The sequence below is a fragment of the Trichosurus vulpecula genome, chromosome 9 (assembly GCF_011100635.1).
Source record: "Trichosurus vulpecula isolate mTriVul1 chromosome 9, mTriVul1.pri, whole genome shotgun sequence".
NCBI lineage: Eukaryota > Metazoa > Chordata > Mammalia > Diprotodontia > Phalangeridae > Trichosurus > Trichosurus vulpecula.
Window position 1 is genome coordinate 13,734,014 of NC_050581.1, and position 17,742 is coordinate 13,751,755.

Here is a 17,742-nt window from a genome sequence, read left to right on the forward strand (position 1 = left end):
GGGATCATTATCAAAAAGGTTTCAATATCCACAAGCATGTGTTTAAAAAACAGAACATGTTAACCTTAAGCATACAATCTCAGAGAACAACACACATACCCTCTGACCCACAGATGTAACTGTAGTGACCTAACCTAAGACAGAATTTGATACTTAATGGAATCATTATTTCAATGATGCAAATATACACTCTACTGATACGGATTAGAGCCCTTCTACACCTTATTAGCCTGGCATCTTCATGAAATGCTGTGGTGAAAAAAAATCATTATTGGTTGACCAACCTTCTGCTGATAAGCCCTTCTGAACTTTTCTGGGCTGATCCCCTGATAAACACAGTTCAAGCCTTTCAGGCTTGCTAAGATTTACCAGAAGTTTCTCCCTGCTGGTAAACACTGAGAATTCGGAGTCGCTTCTATATACAATGAACTTTAGTAAAGGAATGAATACACAAGAGACATTTAAAAAGCACATACACATTATACACAGGCTTTAGTACAAATATTAAATGAAATTAAGTGTGTGTATATGGAAAAATAAAACATTTATGCTGCAATTCTGCCAAACAAGAGTTTTATCTCCAAGCCCATCAATATGAATTCTCTTCCAAAGGCACAGCTCTCATCATCCGGCAGGGTCTGGTGCTGTCATCAGCTCTCAGCAACCAGATAGTTACTGATATCTTTTGTAGACCAATATGCAGAGGATACCCTCCAGATGCCAAACTATATTACAACTGCAGATATTATCTGAGTACGTCTTACCAATTGTAAGCTTCTTGAGAAAAGAACTATGCCTCATCTTTCTACCTCTCCCAATGCCTAGCACAATGTCTCTCAAAGGGAAGATCTTTAATACCATTCAATGCTATTTCTTAAGAAGTTTTACTTAACTAAGAAAACTAATTAAGGAACAAAATCTTATGAAGTTGTACCTTACCTGGAAGGTACAGGTGAGAAATGCTTTGATGTGTGTACAGCCACATCTATTCTTCAGAATGATTTTGGTTCCTTTCACACCAGCTTACAGAAATAACAGAGTGATGGCCAACAACCACTCAAATGCAAAGTTGAATGTGATGAGTGATTAAAATGACTGAGGAATCAGTTTCTGGCTTCCAAGCATATTGATTTATTAAGCAATGCATGCCAACTGCATAACAAATTGGGACCAAGACTCCTCAGCTTGGAATTGTCTCCTCCCGAATATAGGGGGAGACAGATTTTTATGCATTAAAGGAAAATAATTAACAAGCTACAAACCAGGATACCAGATTAGATCATCTGATTTCTAATTGGAGGAAAGATTAGGGACTTTCCAAATTGGGAGGGGGAGAGCAAACAGGTACAAGTCCCTGAAATTAGAAAAAGAGGTGTCCCACTTCCCCGCAAGTGTCTATATTCAATCAAAGATACAAGGAAACAGTAACTGATGGACCAGAATGTGACCGGTTTTCAGATATATATGTATGTATATATGTATATGTATATATATATACATACACATACACACACACATACACACACATGCACATACATATATACGCCACTTGAGATGTCTAATTGTGAGAAAATTCCTTGCATCAATTTTCAGATCTGACTGGGTTTCTGGTCAGCACAATCTAGGTCCTCGGTTAAGAGTGTCTAAGCAACAGGTGGTCCAGCTTCCCAGCCACACAGGGCTAGGTTCAAACAATGAAATAAAGTGTTCTCACAATTTTCATAATTGAATAAAGTTTTTTTCACAAGACAGAAATTGGACTGGACCCACAATTGAATAGAAAATGATTTGAGTCACAAGATGGAGTCAGTGTAGTTCACTCAAGGCCCATAAATCCCACATGAGAGTCTCCTTAAGCAAAAATGAGTTTTCAGGAGAAGGGGCACTAACCACCTGCGCTAGAGGACCATTGCACTCTATTTCTTACCCAAAGGATATACTCTTCTCTTTCCTACAGTGCTGTCAATGCTCAAGTCTGCGCTCCATCATTCAAACTCTAATGAATAGCCTTTTGTACCACCAAAGTCAACAGCTTTGGCTGCTTTAGGAGAGGCTCAACTACTGTCCATAAGCTATGACATCATGAGTTTTCAAGTTATAGAAAAGTCTCTATTGCCACAGAATCTGGTGCTTCCCTGAAATGCTATTCTTTATGCCCTCATTCTGGAGGCATTGTCCTAGTTTTTCATAGGACCAGTGGCCTAGATTTGGACTAAAGTAAATACAGAGGTAGGACAGTCATTGTGGCATATGTTCAAGGTGTTAATTAAAATGGATACAAGAAGAACATGAGAACCCATTGATACCTCAGTAACTGTAAAGAATCAAATGCTTTGTTCTGAAAGAGAAATATAACCCACCTGAAGAACAGTTGTTCATGGAAAAAAAGAGAGACATTATCAAGTATACAGCTTCTAAATGAACTGAAGCTGGGACCCACATACTACTTCTAATACATTCAAGGATGGTAGCATAAAGATGCTCCTATTAAATACCTATACATCACCACTAGTATCTAACATCCAATCTCACCACAAGAAGGTTGTCAGTGACATCAAGGCAATTAACCTCTCCAAAAAGTTTTGGCAGCATAGCCCTGTAATCTCAAAACATGTCACCTGTTGTCCATAGGATATACACTATAAGCTACTTCCCTAATCAAATGATATTGAGTAGATACAGCACCTTTCAAACCTTAAAGAGCAATATAAATGTCAGGTATTGTTGTTTTTACCATTAGAAACTGCTACAGGTTGTACTGAGCCAACTATCCATTCTTGCCTTTCTTGCTAGGGCCATTCATATACACAGAACCGAATTTTCAGTATAAATTTAACTGGCCAGCATGGAAAATGAACCCATAACCCTACGGATCATTAGCACCATGGTACTACTCTCTAACTGAGTTACTGAGTGTATAAATAGGTGGCTTTGAAAGAAATGATTCTGTCCAATGATTCTCAAGTATGGTTCTAGAAGGGCCCTTTCTTATCCTGGGAGATGTAACATAACAAAACCATATTACTAAAAACCCAATCTAAAACACAAGCTCTACTGAAGGTGGTGAATAGGTCATCTTCAGATAGTCAGGGTTTCACATAAATGCATTCTTGATTTTAAGCTAACTCACAAATACAGACACAGCAGAACGAATCTCTACTAGGGACCTACCAAGCACAATGCCAGGCAATTGTGAGTGCCTAGTCATATTAAGGTAATTAAAGCAGTTGGGTAGAGCAGTGGATAAAGTGCTGAACCCGGAGTCAGGGAGACCTAAGTTCAAATCCAGCCTCAGATACTTACTAGCTTTGTAACTCCAGGCAAGTCATCTAACCTCTGTCTGCCTTACTGTCCTCATCTGTAAGGTGGTAATAGGAATACCACCTGCCTCCCAGGGTGGTTATGAGGAGCAAGTGTTATCATATATGTAAAGAATTCTGCAAACCTTTGAGTCTATATAAGTGCCGGTTGTTATGATTATTGTTTTGTTAACCCAGCTAGAAACCAAAGAGCAGAGATAATGAGGATGACAACTACGACGACGACACTGTATTTACACACGGCCTCTCTCCGAGGTTCTCAACAAAAGCAAATCTTATCATTGAAATAACAAGCCCACTGCCAACAGTAATTAGTAATCACATTTATGTTTTCAAATGGCTTCAGGAATACTAACGAAGCTTTCACCATCCCACACAGAGTTCCACTTTGGTATAGAAGGACGAGACGTGCCTCACGCATGCTGCAAAGACCAACTTCAAGCTCAAAGTTCCTCCCCTAAGCCCTAGGGTCTCAGTTCTAGCCAAAAATGTCCATTCCCTCTCTGCCAAATTCACAGTACCTTCAACATGCTTTAATAGATTTTTTTCAGACTGTGATGGGAAAAGAAGTAGGCCAAGGCCTAATGATAGTCTGGAAATAATAGTTTGTAAACTTTCCAATGTTATATATCCTGTGAGTCATTATAATTGTATAGGAAGGCAGCCCAGTGTAGGGGACTGAGCGCTAGTGTTTTACTTGGCAGAGTTCAAATTTCAGCTGTAACATGTATCAAGTGTGTAACCTTGGGAAAATCACTTCACCTTTCTAAGCCTCCATTTCCTCATAAGCAACATGGGAACAATATTACTGATACTACCCACCTCACAGGGTTGCTGTGAGGAAAGAGCTTTGGAAGTACAAAGCTACTGTAACTATGTACCATTGGTGTGAAAGCCAAGAGAATTCAAAAACAGTACTTTTCTTATCACCATATGGACTGACCCTCAAGCTCTGCCCTTAATTCGGCTGGCCTCAAAGAAAACATCCACAGGAAAGGGAACTTTCTAAGTCCTCTGCCTTGCATAATATTGATAGAATTTTAGGATTTATTCAGACCTTCTCCAGGGATCCTGCTAACATCCTCCCATGTTGGCCCAATTAACACATGCCATGCTTCTGTCTGGGGTCAAACCACAGAGTCTTGTTCAATTTCATCACACTTCACCCAGTTCATAATCTCGTACTCTTCTAGAACCTCTCCTCAGGGTTTTTCTACCTATTACCGATAGTCATCACACATAATTAGGGTCAGAAAACCTACTTATTTAAACATTCCCCCTCCACCCAATCTACTACACTCAATCACAGCAAAGAGGAACCTCTGAAAAGAAGGAAGGCTGGGGACATGCCAACTTCACCCCAATTCCTCTGATCCAAAGCATATCCCCAAAATACACGTTCTGCTGGGAAGATGTGATACTGACTGGGAAGGCAACAGCTTGTTGTTAGAGAGGGGCTGGTTGATGCCACCTAGACCAAAGGTTTTACAACCCCATTCCAGGAGAGTCTAACTTTCCTGTTGGAGATGCAAGCTGTCAGGTCTGACAAAGAAAGGTAATGGAGTGGGAAGGAAGGGATTGTACGTACATTGTCAACCAGCAGGAGAGGATAGAGTCAGGGCCGCAGGGGGTTACTCAGTACTTTGTTTCAAAGCACTTCTCAGTTAATTATTTCTTCCAGGACCTCTATGAAATAGGACACAAGTAGAATCTGCATTCTACAAATGGAAAAACCAAGGCACCAAAAGGTTTTAAAGTCTGGTCCAAAGCCACCCAGAAAGTCAGTGGCAGAGTAAGGAACAGAATCCAGGTCCCTTGACTTATTTACCTATACTCAATCTACGATTAAGCTGGATGGGGGGGGGGGGAGGCGGGGCTCCATCTGTTGTCATCCACTTGGGGGTCTTAAAAACTCTAACAGCTGGAAAGGAATCTGGCAAACAAGGAATAGGGCCCAGTTGGGGCATTCTGAAGTGGAAAGGAGAAGCGGAAACAACTATCTATTGGAAATGCTAGAGATATCATGCAGAGTTAAACATGTACTAGCTATGTGATACAAAGAAGAGAAAAACAAGGGGGAAAACAGAAAAGGAGAATTGACAAGTCTTAGAAAATGAATGGGATTTCACCACCTACCTTTTTGTTACTGAAACTTCATCTAGAACAAGCTACCTGTAAAGTCTCTCAACAGCAGAGCAGCCAAGAAGATGCTTGACGCTAATGTTTAAGTTTTCATTAAATCCTAAAATAGGTTATCAGGGTGTAATTCCTATCAACTCAACAAAAAAGAAATTAACTGCATAATGCAGAACAGTGGTGTCAAACACAAACAGGAACAGGGTCACTACTCTGTACAAAAGAATCCCTGCAGGGCACTAATTGACTTAATTTTAAAATATATTATTATCCATGTTTTATTGTATTTCTATTTATTTTGTTAAATATTTCCCAATCACATTTTAATTGGTTCCTACAACACGGAGGAGTGGGCCACATGGCAGCCGCGTGTGACACTTCTGGTACAGAACACTGTCAATGACTAGGGCAGACAGATGATCAAAACATAGTACCAGCCCTCAATGAGCTGACAAGAGGAAAGAGAAGAGACATACATAAATAGCTTTAGTAAAAAACAGAAAATAAGTATATAAAAGAAAGTAACAGGGCTTTGATAGTTCTGAGGAACAAGGAAAGCCTATTTCTGAAGTAGGGAGGATGAGGAGAGATTCATGAGTATCATTTCATCTATATCTTCTTAAAGGATAGATGGATGGAATTACAATAGAAGTAGATGAAGGAGAGTCTAGTTGAAGGAACAAAATTTCAGAGACAGGAAAGTGCAGGATGTGTCCTAAGAACAATAAGCAGCCCAATTTGGATGAAGTGTGTAGTAAATGAAGGTGAATGGTATGAGATAAAATTGCAAAACTAAGTTAAAGTCAAACTACAGTGGTCCTGGGATATCAGATAAAGGAATATGGTCTTAATATAGCAGGCTACAGGGAGCCCCTGAGGTTCTTTAAACAGGAGAGTGTCAAAAATCAGACCTGTACTCTTCTTAAAGAAGATTAATTTGGTATCAATATAACAAATCACAGGAGAAAGAAGCTGGAAGCAAGAAGAATTGTTAGGCGACTGTTGTAATAGCCAATTTTATACTACCTGGACCACTCTGAAATCAAAACATTTAAAATGCACTAAAGAGCTGGCTAAAAAAAAACTGGGATTAATTATTTTGTGAGGAATCATTTTGTATTTATGTGTGTGGAAGGTTTTGATTTTTTTTGCACACTATACATACTATAAGGCATATATAATACTTTTTTCTGCACCCCCAAACACATACATATTTACTTAAGGGAAAGGGCATGGAACACCTTAGCAAGCAACTACCTATTCCAGAAACAGTGTTGGCTCCGGACAGAAACACATTAAACTCCCAGGTTAATCATTCTTAAAAGGTTAGTGAATGTTTTAAAGTAAACTTCACTGATAGCAAAACAATGCTACAGTGAGTATAGGATCCAAATCTGAGGGAGAAAGGGTCCTGTGGGAGCACCCCTCCAATCCCACTGAAATGACCAGAAGTGCAAAGCACAAACCTCAGCGCAATATTCATCAGCTTTCCATAATTTTAAAGTATTAATCAACAGGAATTTATTAAGCACCAGCTATTTGCCAGGCACTGTGCTAGATTCTGAGGATACAAATGCCTACTCACAATGTTATATTCTAATGCGAGAGATAACAAATTACATATAAAATATAAAAATAAAAGGCATGAATACAAAGTGAATAAATACAAATATATGCAAAGTCATTAAATATTAGGTAGTCTGGCATGGGCCCTAGCAACTGTGAGATCAGGAAAGACTTCAGATGCTTATGCTGCATTTTAAAGGAAGCGAGGGACTCTGGGAGGAGGACATAGAAGGACGTGCATTCTAGGGATTAGGGAGGACCAGTGCAGAGACACTGGAAGATGGAGTGTTCAACTAGTGGAACAAGCTAGCACAATGAATAAGGAGATCCTTCTTCAGAAAAAATCTAAAGATCTGATACAGTATGTGCTTTAAAAAAAACTAATCGGTTCACTCATATTCCAAAATGGGGAGGGTGGCATTGTAAATGAGCCTAATGAAAAGGAAAGAGCAGCAGTTAGATATGCAAAACTAGAGCTGAACATGCCCTCCTGGGGACTTTGTCTTTTGAAGTTCAATCTGTCCTCAGCCAACCAGAGAGGACTAGAAGGCCAAGGGGAACACAAAGTAGTTAGGAACAACAGCAGCTTTGGCTTAACCAGTCCAAGAAAACACAGCTGCCCCTGTTTAAGAGCCAAATAGACCACCTTGGTTCTATACTCACACTATTTCAGTGTCCCAGGCCAAAAAGATGAAGGGCAAGGTTCTAAATTAGTACAATGGGATTGGTGAGAGTTTCTAAGATCTGCTGGGTCTCATAAATGACAAGGGAATAAGGCTGTACCCGTCACTCATTCTACAGGAAGCAGAGCCATAACATGTCTAATACGGAAAATTTGTTTTCCTTGAATATGCTGCATATTTGTTCCTTTTTTTTTCCTTTTTGGTTGGGGGGAGGGAAGAGAGAATTGGAGGAAAGGAGGGAGGAGGGAGAAAAATACATGCTTGATAATTGGAGAAAAAATTGTAATTGAAAAAAAGAAGAGGCACGGACCTCAGACAACAAATTAACCAATTAATGCCATTTAGCACTAGAAGTAGCCAGGTCCAAATCATTTTAAGGTCTTCAAGCAGAGGCTAGGTGAGTACTTGTCAGAGTCCCTGTAATAGCATTTATGATTTGGGTGTGGACTGGACTAGATGACCTCTGAATCCAAGGTCCATGAATACCAACAGCACTGGTTTGCCAAAACACCTACAAACCATCCCCAGAAGATCAATGGACAAAGTCCATGAAGAGAGAATTGTACCAGCTGTGACTGCGCTATGGGTTCCAGGTGAAGGAGAAAAAGGAACAATAATAGAGACTCCCATGAAGATTACACTTTTTTAAAGTGAAAATTCCCCCCAAACTGGAAACAAAATGAGTAGCCAATGACTGAGGAATGGCTGAACAAAATGTGGCATATAAGTGTAACAGAATGTTATCGCATCATAAGAAATAACAAACACAAGGAATTCTGAGAAACACGGGAAGTCCTAAATAAACTGACGTTGAGAGGAGTAGACAGAACCTTAAAAATAATACTCATAATGGCTACAATTATGTAAACAAAAAGAACAACAAAAAATAGCTGAACTCTGGATAATCTTAATTACCTATCTTGGACCTGCATAGTAGGTGATGAAAACACCATTCTCTCCTTTTGTTGAAGAAGTCTGGGGCTATGGGTGAAGAATGTGGTAGACACTTTCAGATGAGGTCAGTGTTAATTGGTTTTGCCTAACTGCTTTTCTTTATTACAAAAGAGTTCTTACTGGTGGTTTTAGAATATCTAGAAATAACATGATGTAAAAAATAAAGGGTGTCCATAAAATTTAACTGCATGCTGTAGATAAAGGGAGAAATATTTTTTGCTGATGTTGGTGCTGTCATAAAACATACCTTATCTTGGCTGGGGTCAAAGATTTTCCCCAAGTTACAATACTGATTATGATAAGTGATACTTCACGGGTGAGGGTGGATTTTCTTTTATTTGGGTTTTTAAACAAAAGCTTAAATGGCTTCACTCTCAGTTTAGAAGAAGATACATTGCTCCTTACTATGTTCCTGATCTACTTCCTTCCTTAAAAAAAAAAAAAGGGTATCTCAAACCCATTTCAAAAAAAAAAAGGGTATCTCAAACCCATTTCTTCATTTTGTGCCATGCATCCTTCACTCTAGGCAAATAAGGTCGAGTTCTAAGGCAGGATGGTGCAAGACTATACAGGAATGAGTAGATACAGAAACACCAATGATAAATCGGACAGACTATCTTTATGAGGAAGTATTGCTCATTAATGGTTTATTTATAATGCCAGGAAGATCACACCATCTGACAACTTCTGACCCCTGGAGAATGAATTGCAGAGGTTTTGCTGAAAACTGGAAACTAGCTACCTAAGATCAAAAAGAAAGAATAAAAGCTGATGGCTGTGGTTCTGAAAAACACAACTAATTAGCACTTTATATTAACAAACCTGAATAGAAGCATCCAACCCCTCAAATCCTTGAGATTCAGAGCCGGTGGTGGGGCTAAAACAAGTTATAAAACTATCACCATTATTTTCTGGAATTTCTATAGCTCTCTTTGTTGGCCTGGCACTTTATAATCATTAATGTCTCCTTGCAAACACATGAGGCAGTGCTATCAGCGCTATTTAATCTCATTTTTCAGATGGGGAAACTGAGACCCAGAAACAGTATAAAACTCAGTGCTGTGGGGTCACAATGTCTTTAAGGTAATGGGTCAAACCAGAACTCTTCCCAAATCTTTGAGCCTGAGTGAAGCCAGACTCAAAAAGAGAACTAAGTACTCAAAGTTTGGTTGAAAGTTTCCTTACATTCAACTTACCTCCTCGGAATCAGTTTCCAGCCTTCTAATCATCTTTAACCTCTACTCCAGTACACTGTGGCGCTTTGCGGCATGGAGGTAAGAGGTGACCCTGAACTCTTAAAGGCTATGCCAGTAGGTCCTACCAAGATGGAAAGGCTATCTCTACTATCTGAGAACAAATCAATTTCTCCTGGAGAGGCTAGCAAGAGGGTGATCATGATTTTTCTGGCCAGGATTATCTACTAAGGTGAGGAGGAGTTGCAATCTATGTTGGTGGAGAGCGAATCCATACCAATAAAATTACTATTCTTTGCAGTACTAAAATAATTCTATTCAAAGTATTTCTTTGAGCCTGAGATTTCTTTTGGTTATGGTTAGCCCACAGGCAACGTCTGTTGGCAGGGGACTCTCAATTCATTCACTGAGTCATCTGGATTTATGTGCCGGGGAAGCAAGAGGAAATAGGTCTCTTTGAAATAATAGGTACAATGGCAGGGAAAGCATTCTCAGAAGCTCAAAAATGAAACTTGAAACCTAGTCCTAAGTTGTGAAGGAAGACACAGAGGAGCTGACACAAGTTTTGCTTTACTGGTCTAGAATTGTTAACGACTAAAAAAAAGTCCATAAGGTAGACAGGGCCAATCTACAATTTCTCTTACAATATTACAACCCATAGCAAGTAGTTAGAGAAAGGTATAGGTCAGATCCAGGGATGGGGAACCTGCAGCCTCGAGGCCACATCTGGCCCTCTAGGTCCTTAGGTGTGTCCCCTTTGACTAAGTCCAAACCTCACAGAACAAATAGGTGTTCCGTGAGGTTTGGATTCAGTCAAAGAGCCCACACCTGAGGACCTAGAGGGTCACAGGTGGCCTCCCCATCCCTGGTAGGAGACAGAACTTGAGATTTCTGCGTCATCTCACATAGTGGTCCAATACAGGGAGGGCCACACAATTTAAAGAAAGAAGAAAAGCGAAGTACAAGGAAGGTCTCTAGGCTTCAAGTCCAGTGCTTTTTCTATTACCTCAATAGGACAGCGCAGTAATAGCCAGGCCTCAACCTTGGAACTGGATCCACCGGCTCTAAGTCCAGGTCTACTCCCACTACCTCTCCAGATCAAGCCTAAAACCTGATTAGCTTTTTCATTTCACCCACAAAAGAAAGTATCTTAAAAGTAACTCAAAGCTCAAGAAAATGGGAGTGAGGAATTTCAGGGTGAGGAGGGGAATTGACAATGTTCCTGAGAAATGTGAAAGGAGGGAAAGAGAAGGAAAAGCCCCCTTAGCAACTGACCACTTGGCCACTCTTTATGGGAGTCATAAAGTCAGAGGAATCAGGAGGCCTGCAATGATTGTCTTTGACTGGGTGCAAACACACCGGTGACATTTTAGAGCTGTTATTGACTTGTTTTCCTTGTGATATCTTCCAGCCCCCACTCAAGCATGTCTTCCAGGCTGACTGTCTTACAACCAACAGCCAAGTCCTAGAACCTGGGGAAAGAGTTGGTGGGACAGCAGTCATCATAGCTTCCTCTCAACTGCTGGGGAGTTAGAAGAGTCTACCAAACTGGATAAAATTGCCAGACAATTAACAGTGACAGAGGGAGTAAGATAGTTTGCACATTTTCATTCAATGCTGTAAAAATTAGATATAGATAGACAGACGGACAGATACACAGAGGAATGTGGGGAAGGCTGGGGAAATGACCTTGGAGAGGAGGCATAATGAAGAGACAGTAGAAAGTAACATGAACGCCTAGGCCCTGACAAAATAAGGCAAAAGTTCACTGGAGGATTGTGTGGAGGACTCCCAGGTGTGGAGTCCAAAGTTTCTGTGAGAGGAGATGAAGAGGATGGCCACAAAGCAGTCAGTATGGTGAGAAGACAGCAAGAAGTCTTAATTCAACATTTAAGATTTACCCTTCAATAGACCCAAACTCTCAGGCTTCTCCCAGGCATATCTTTGTTCCTAGATATGGTACTCCAGCAATACCAAATTATATTCCTCTTCCTCCTCCAAAACACCATTATGTCAACACCCTCATACCTGGGAAAGGTCTACATTTTTTTAAAAAACAACACAGGGAGTTCTAGAAGCTATCATGTAAAAGCTTTAGGACAAAAAACAATGAAATACCACAAGCAAAATCCCTGTGCTGGAAGGGGCTCCTCTCCCTGACCTTGCTTCTCCATACTTTGTAACCCTCAGTCAAAGTGAGAACTTGGAAAGACCTTAGCTTCAGTAGTCCTGATCTGTATCTTGCCATTGGACCTAGAAGGAGGAGGAATCCAGGCTGGTGACCTTGCACAGCCCTCCCTCACTTAAATCCAATTTACTTGCAAATCGTATCTTCTTCCTAAATCAAGGTCCTGTACAAAAACAAAGAACAAACAACAACCCTATTTAGCAGATGGGACATCTCCACACCAACTGGAAGAACCCAAGAAACAACTATAGACTAAAAATGTGGTTCGCCTGGAGCACTGTGTCCAGCACTAAAACAGCAGCAGCTGACTTTGCACTTTATGTCTATAAAGCACTTTCTGATTTGATCCATACAACAAGCCTGTGAGACAGATGAGCAAACTCAGCCTTGGAAAGGTCAAGTGTCTTGCCTAAGGTCACACAGCCAGGAAGGGGTGAATCCAGAATGCAAAACCAAACCCTTCCCAACTCCAGGTCTAGAACTTGGTTGACAGCTTCAAGAAGTAAAAAGTAACACACAGCAAAAAGGGGTAGCCTGACGTCTACGAATCCAGTGGGAAGACTGTGTATCTGCGTTCTTGTCCATCACCAACTTCATTCACTTTGAGACTCCAATCAACAGAGCAGGTAACACAAGCAACCTAGAAATAACTGCACAATAAAGTAGGAAGGACAAAAGGTGAGGCAAAGCAAAGTTAACTCAGACATGTCTACCCTATCCCAGGAGATGAAAAGGCAGGCACGTTCCGTTATTTTTTTTTCAGAGCAAAGGAAGCAGCCTTCTACCCTTCTACTTTTCTCACGCCAGCTAATGATCCTAATAAAGAATGGCCCATTGCTTGGCCCAGATCTGCCCTGAGTTCCAAAAGAGAGATAACCATCCCCCCAAAATAAGAAAGCTCGAATTCCAAACCATGTAAAAATCAGTTATTCATAGATACCCCCCCTCAATAATTTACTACAATCCAGAAATGTTTAACATATTCACAGAAGTTCACAGACCTTTAAAGCTGGAAGCAACCTCATTTGGATAGGTGAAGAAATAAACGGTAGTCCCGAATGGTGTCCTAACTTGCCCAACATTACACAATTAATGACATGACCAGGACTAGACTCCTAACGCTAAGCTTTTTCCCTGGTACCACACCTTCCACAAATGCTAAGTTAATTCCACAAATGTTTATTAAGCACTTACAGTTCCAGATGAATTATTGGACACAACGGATACAAAAACAAAACACAACTTTCCTCAAGGAGTTTCCATTCTAATGGAACATAAAACATGTCCCAAAACCACAGGATTATAGATTGAGAGCTAACAGGGAACCATCCAGTTCAACTCTGACACTGAGTGACTTGCCCAGGGTCACACAGCTATTAAACATCAAAGGAAAGGTTCAAACTCAGTTCTTCCTGATTTCCTGACTTCCTAAGTCCTCCTCTTTTCACTATACTATGATGTGTTTAGGTAAATAAATACAAAAAATATATACAAAGTAATAGCAGAATGAGGGGATCATGACAGGCCTTGTGTAAGAGAAAGCATCTGAGGTGAGGGAGTTGGGATTCCAAGTGCCCTAGAGGAGGAGGAGGAACAAATTATTCGGGGATAATCCATTCATTCTTGCTAAGGAATAATTCCCTCTGACTTAATAGATAACCAGACCAAATAGGTGCCAAGAAGTGAACTGTTTATTCAACAAATCTCTGCTGAGATTTACTATGTGCCTGTACTAGGTATTGCTGGGAATATGAAAGCATATAATACACTATTCCCACCATTATATCACTGGGCCTATTACCTTCTAGCAATATTAGCCATACCAAGGTCAGAAGAGAGTTAAACTACGTGTGTGATGTTTAACAGGCACCTGTCAGTAATAGTACTACTACTTCGAATATAAGAACTTTTTTTCTGTGAATTTAAATTTCTTTCCCATGACCTCATTTATCTTTCCAATATCTCTACAAGACAGCAAGGTATAGTGGAACAGATCTTTAGGCTGGAAAGTGAGAGACATGACTCTTAGTCCCAGCTCTGCAACCACTGACATATCATTTTAATCTTTCCAGGCCTTAATCTTCACCTCTGTAAAATGGGTGGCTTCAAATCATTAAAATTCTGAGTCTTAGAAGAACAAAAGCAGATACTAGAATCTCTACTTTAAAGAGAAGTTGAAGAACACAGAGGTCATGTTTTCTTGCATAAAATCACATAGCCAATGAATCTTGGCTCTAGGAAGCAAAAGTGTCCTGCTTCTCCATAAAGAACTCATCTTCCACTAGGTCACACATAAAGTATAATACAATCCAGTTTTCTCAACCATAAGAAAGTTGGAAAGATAAGCGGCTTGGGGGATTTTCAGGCTTGGAAGGAAAAGAAAGGGATGAATTTTAGACAAGTGAAGCACAAAGGGACACATGGACCTAAGACTTGGTTTAAGTTGGCTCCTTGCAAAATCAGCTTCCACCCGGCATCTGTTCCTTTCGGAGCCATCTTAACCACATCTATTGGGTGATGGGTTCACTCTTTCTGCTGACTCAGGCACTAGAGAATAATATTGTTCTCTACCCTCTTCCCATCTGAATCACTCAGAACTGAAAAAAAGATAAAATTACCCCCTGTTCTTTCCTGTACACTCTCCTCCACACAATCCAATTGGACTTAATACCCTGGGCTGGTATTGTATAGGAGCAACGTCCACACTTGCCAGGAATGGTCAACTTTGGCTCTAACAACAATAGTCACAATGGCAGCTCACATTTATACAGGGCTGCATGGTCTATAAATATATACCCCTCCCCAAAACAAATAAACAAAAAACAACAACCCTATGATCCAGGGAGGGCACCTTTTAGGGATAAGAACACGGAGTCTCAGAGGTCAAATGATTCACCCAAAGTCACCGGGATGGTTAATAGCACAAGTTGGACTTGCACACAAGTCTCTTGACTCCCAATCCAGTGTTCTTTCCAACACACCACTCAGAGGAAGCAGCTAAATAAATTACTTCTGAGCTTCCACAAATGAGATATTCTGAGTAGAGATTCAGTTTCATAGAGATCAATGACCCAGATCACAGAGTATACTTTCCCTCACCCTGCCTAGCACAGATCTCTACATGAAAGCTCACTAGTCTGAAACTCCAAACACTTCCAAGTCTAGACCAAGAGTTCATTTTGGGGTCCCTAAAATCACTTAGTCCTACTGTCTATAGTAAAAACCAATGGACCTCACTATTCTAGTTGGATTCCCACATCTGGTCAGGCTCAGGCCCGATTTACCCTCCCTAAAACAAAGATAGTTCATTCTTTCCCTCTCTCCACTAGAATGGTCTCTTTATGCTGTTATCCCAGAAGGACTCTGGAGTCCATGGGCTATGACAGTAGCCCCATGACCCTGGTAAATATTGTTTTAATCAATACTAAGTTCTTCAGAAACACTGCAAGGTGCCCTTTGTACCCAAAGACAAACCAGGAAATAAGAAAAGAGGAAGAACTGGAAGCCACCACACAGGAGGGGCCCCCTAGTCTGTGGGGCCTCCAACAGTTCCTGGGGTCACAGGGTATGGACGTGGAATGAAGGCTGAAACTTCCTCCTGTGTTGACTTGGGGGACTATAAATCTAGACTGATTGGTTCCCCTGCTCCCTCTTCCAAAAATATAAATGAAGAAATAAAAGACAGTATTTGAGGAATAAGGACAACCAAGGACAGGCAAGAGGGTGAGGGCACCCTGTAGGAGAAACGCTAGCTAGCCCCTTGAGCTCTCCAGGTGACATCTGGACAGAGGCCACAGAAATCCTGCCTCTGGCCATTTGCTCTGGCCCAGGCTCAAAAACAATCTCCACACCTCCCTCCCCCTCCCCGCTCCCTGCCCTGGAAGCCCCGGGGTTACCAAAGGGCCGGCTGGCCGCCTGCCCCGCTCTCTTCCGAGGCTGCTCCGGCCAGCTCACGGTCGCCCGAGCATCTGCTCCATCCTCCAGGGGCCCGAGTCCCCGAAGCTGGGTCAGGAGCCCACACTTGCCTGCCCTTGGCTGCGGGAACCGGCTGCTCCCGGCCACCACCTCCAGGGCATCCTTCTCCCCTCCCTCCCGAGAGGACGGGCAAGTTCAGTAAAGCGACAGCAACAGCAACAACAGGCTCCGGTCATAAATAAATGAGCACTACCTCCTGCCGACTTTTCGGGATGCCCAGGAGCGCCGGGAGCGGCGAGTTGGACCGACGGACGGATGCAGGGACGGACGGAGCTCGCGCCGGGCGGGGCTGCCCGGGGCCGGGACTGCAACAGTTTCACTTAGCCCGCGTTTCCTCCCTGTCCCAGGTCCAGAGCTCGGGCGGCCGGAGGGAGGGCCGGGGGCGGGGAGGGGGTGCGGAGGGGAGGGGCCTGGCTGCGGTGCGGATCCCCTCCCTCCCTCCTCCCCGGCCCGGCCCCGGCGCTCGGCGGCGGACAATGCTGGGCTCGGTGGGGCCCGGCGGCCCCGCGTGGGGGAGCCGAGGAGGGCGGCGAAGGCCCTGCCCGGAGCCCTCAGAGCCCGGGCTCCGGGACGCACTCACCCGCGCAGACGCCCCGCGGCCCCGGGCCCCCCCAGCCCAGCCGGGCCCGGCCCCGACCCCGGGCCTCCCTCCACCGGCGGTCGGGCGCCGCGCCACAACTTCTGCCTCCGGAGAGAGCTGGGAGACCAGCGCCGCCCCTGCCGGCAGCCCACCCGCCTCCCTCCCCGCACCGCAGCTCGGCTCGGCTCGGTGCCGCTAGCCCGGCCGCTTTGGAAACTGTTTCCTCTGCCTCAGCCTGAAGAGCCCAGCCGAGCGCGCTCGGGAGTCTAGAAACCCGGCCTTACGCCGCCTCCGTAGCGTAGCCCCCCATAAGGGGTCCGGCAGCTACGGCGTGCCGGGAGCGAAAGCTGCTCTGCGAATCGCGCGCCGAGACTACAAGCCCCAGAAAGCCAGGGGGAGGCTGGAGTGGAAGCCAGGAAGCGGGCCATCCCAGGACAAGCCGAGGCATGCTGGGAGTTGTAGTTGTTCTTATGGCGGGTTGCATTTGGAAGTCCCCAAGTAGGGGTGGATGTTCTCTATGCGGATTCAGAGCTCAAGGTGCTCGAGGAGCTAATTGAAGGGTCTCAAGGCTGTCTGGGGCTGGACCCTAAGGAATCGATGCGTGTAGTGGGATTGTGACTACATACCCCAGGATGCTCTTCGGTGGAGGGGGGGGTCGAGGAGGAGGAGTACAGCCCTGAGCTCCTCAGACTACCCTAAGACACCCCCCCCGCCCCCGCCAATTTACCCCAGCTCCAAAGACACACCCCACACGCCTCCTCAGCCCCAACGAACCCTCTGCTTCCTCAGCGCCTGCACCTTTCAACCAGCCCCAAGGACTCCAGTGCTTCTTAGTGCCCCTACATCCCTAACCCCAAGGACCCCTCTGTTTCGTGAACACGTCCATCCCACGTCTCTCTGCACCTTTGCCCCAGCCTCAGGGACTCCCACCTTCTTAGCACCCCTATATATCATGTGTCTTTCACCTCAGCTTCAGGGACCTCCCTGCCTTTTCAATCCCCACCCCCGACCCTCCTCCCCCTCGACATTAACCCCAGGGATTCCCCCTGCCCTCACTGCACCCACACATCCGCAACCCCAAGGACCCCTCAGTGTCTCCACATCTCCAACCCCAAGGACTCTTCCTCTGACTCAGCGCCCCCACATC

At 43.4% G+C, this 17,742-nt stretch overlaps 1 protein-coding gene across 1 annotated transcript in view; it reads right to left on the minus strand.

Annotated features, from left to right (window-relative positions):
* CAPN15 (calpain 15) overlaps positions 1–16,330 on the minus strand; it is a 95,945-nt gene extending 79,615 nt beyond the window's left edge. Inside the window, exon 1 of the mRNA XM_036738439.1 lies at positions 16,209–16,330. The gene's annotated coding sequence lies outside the window, so the exon portion shown is untranslated. The remainder of the gene's footprint in view (positions 1–16,208) is intronic.
* Positions 16,331–17,742: the final 1,412 nt, after the last annotated feature.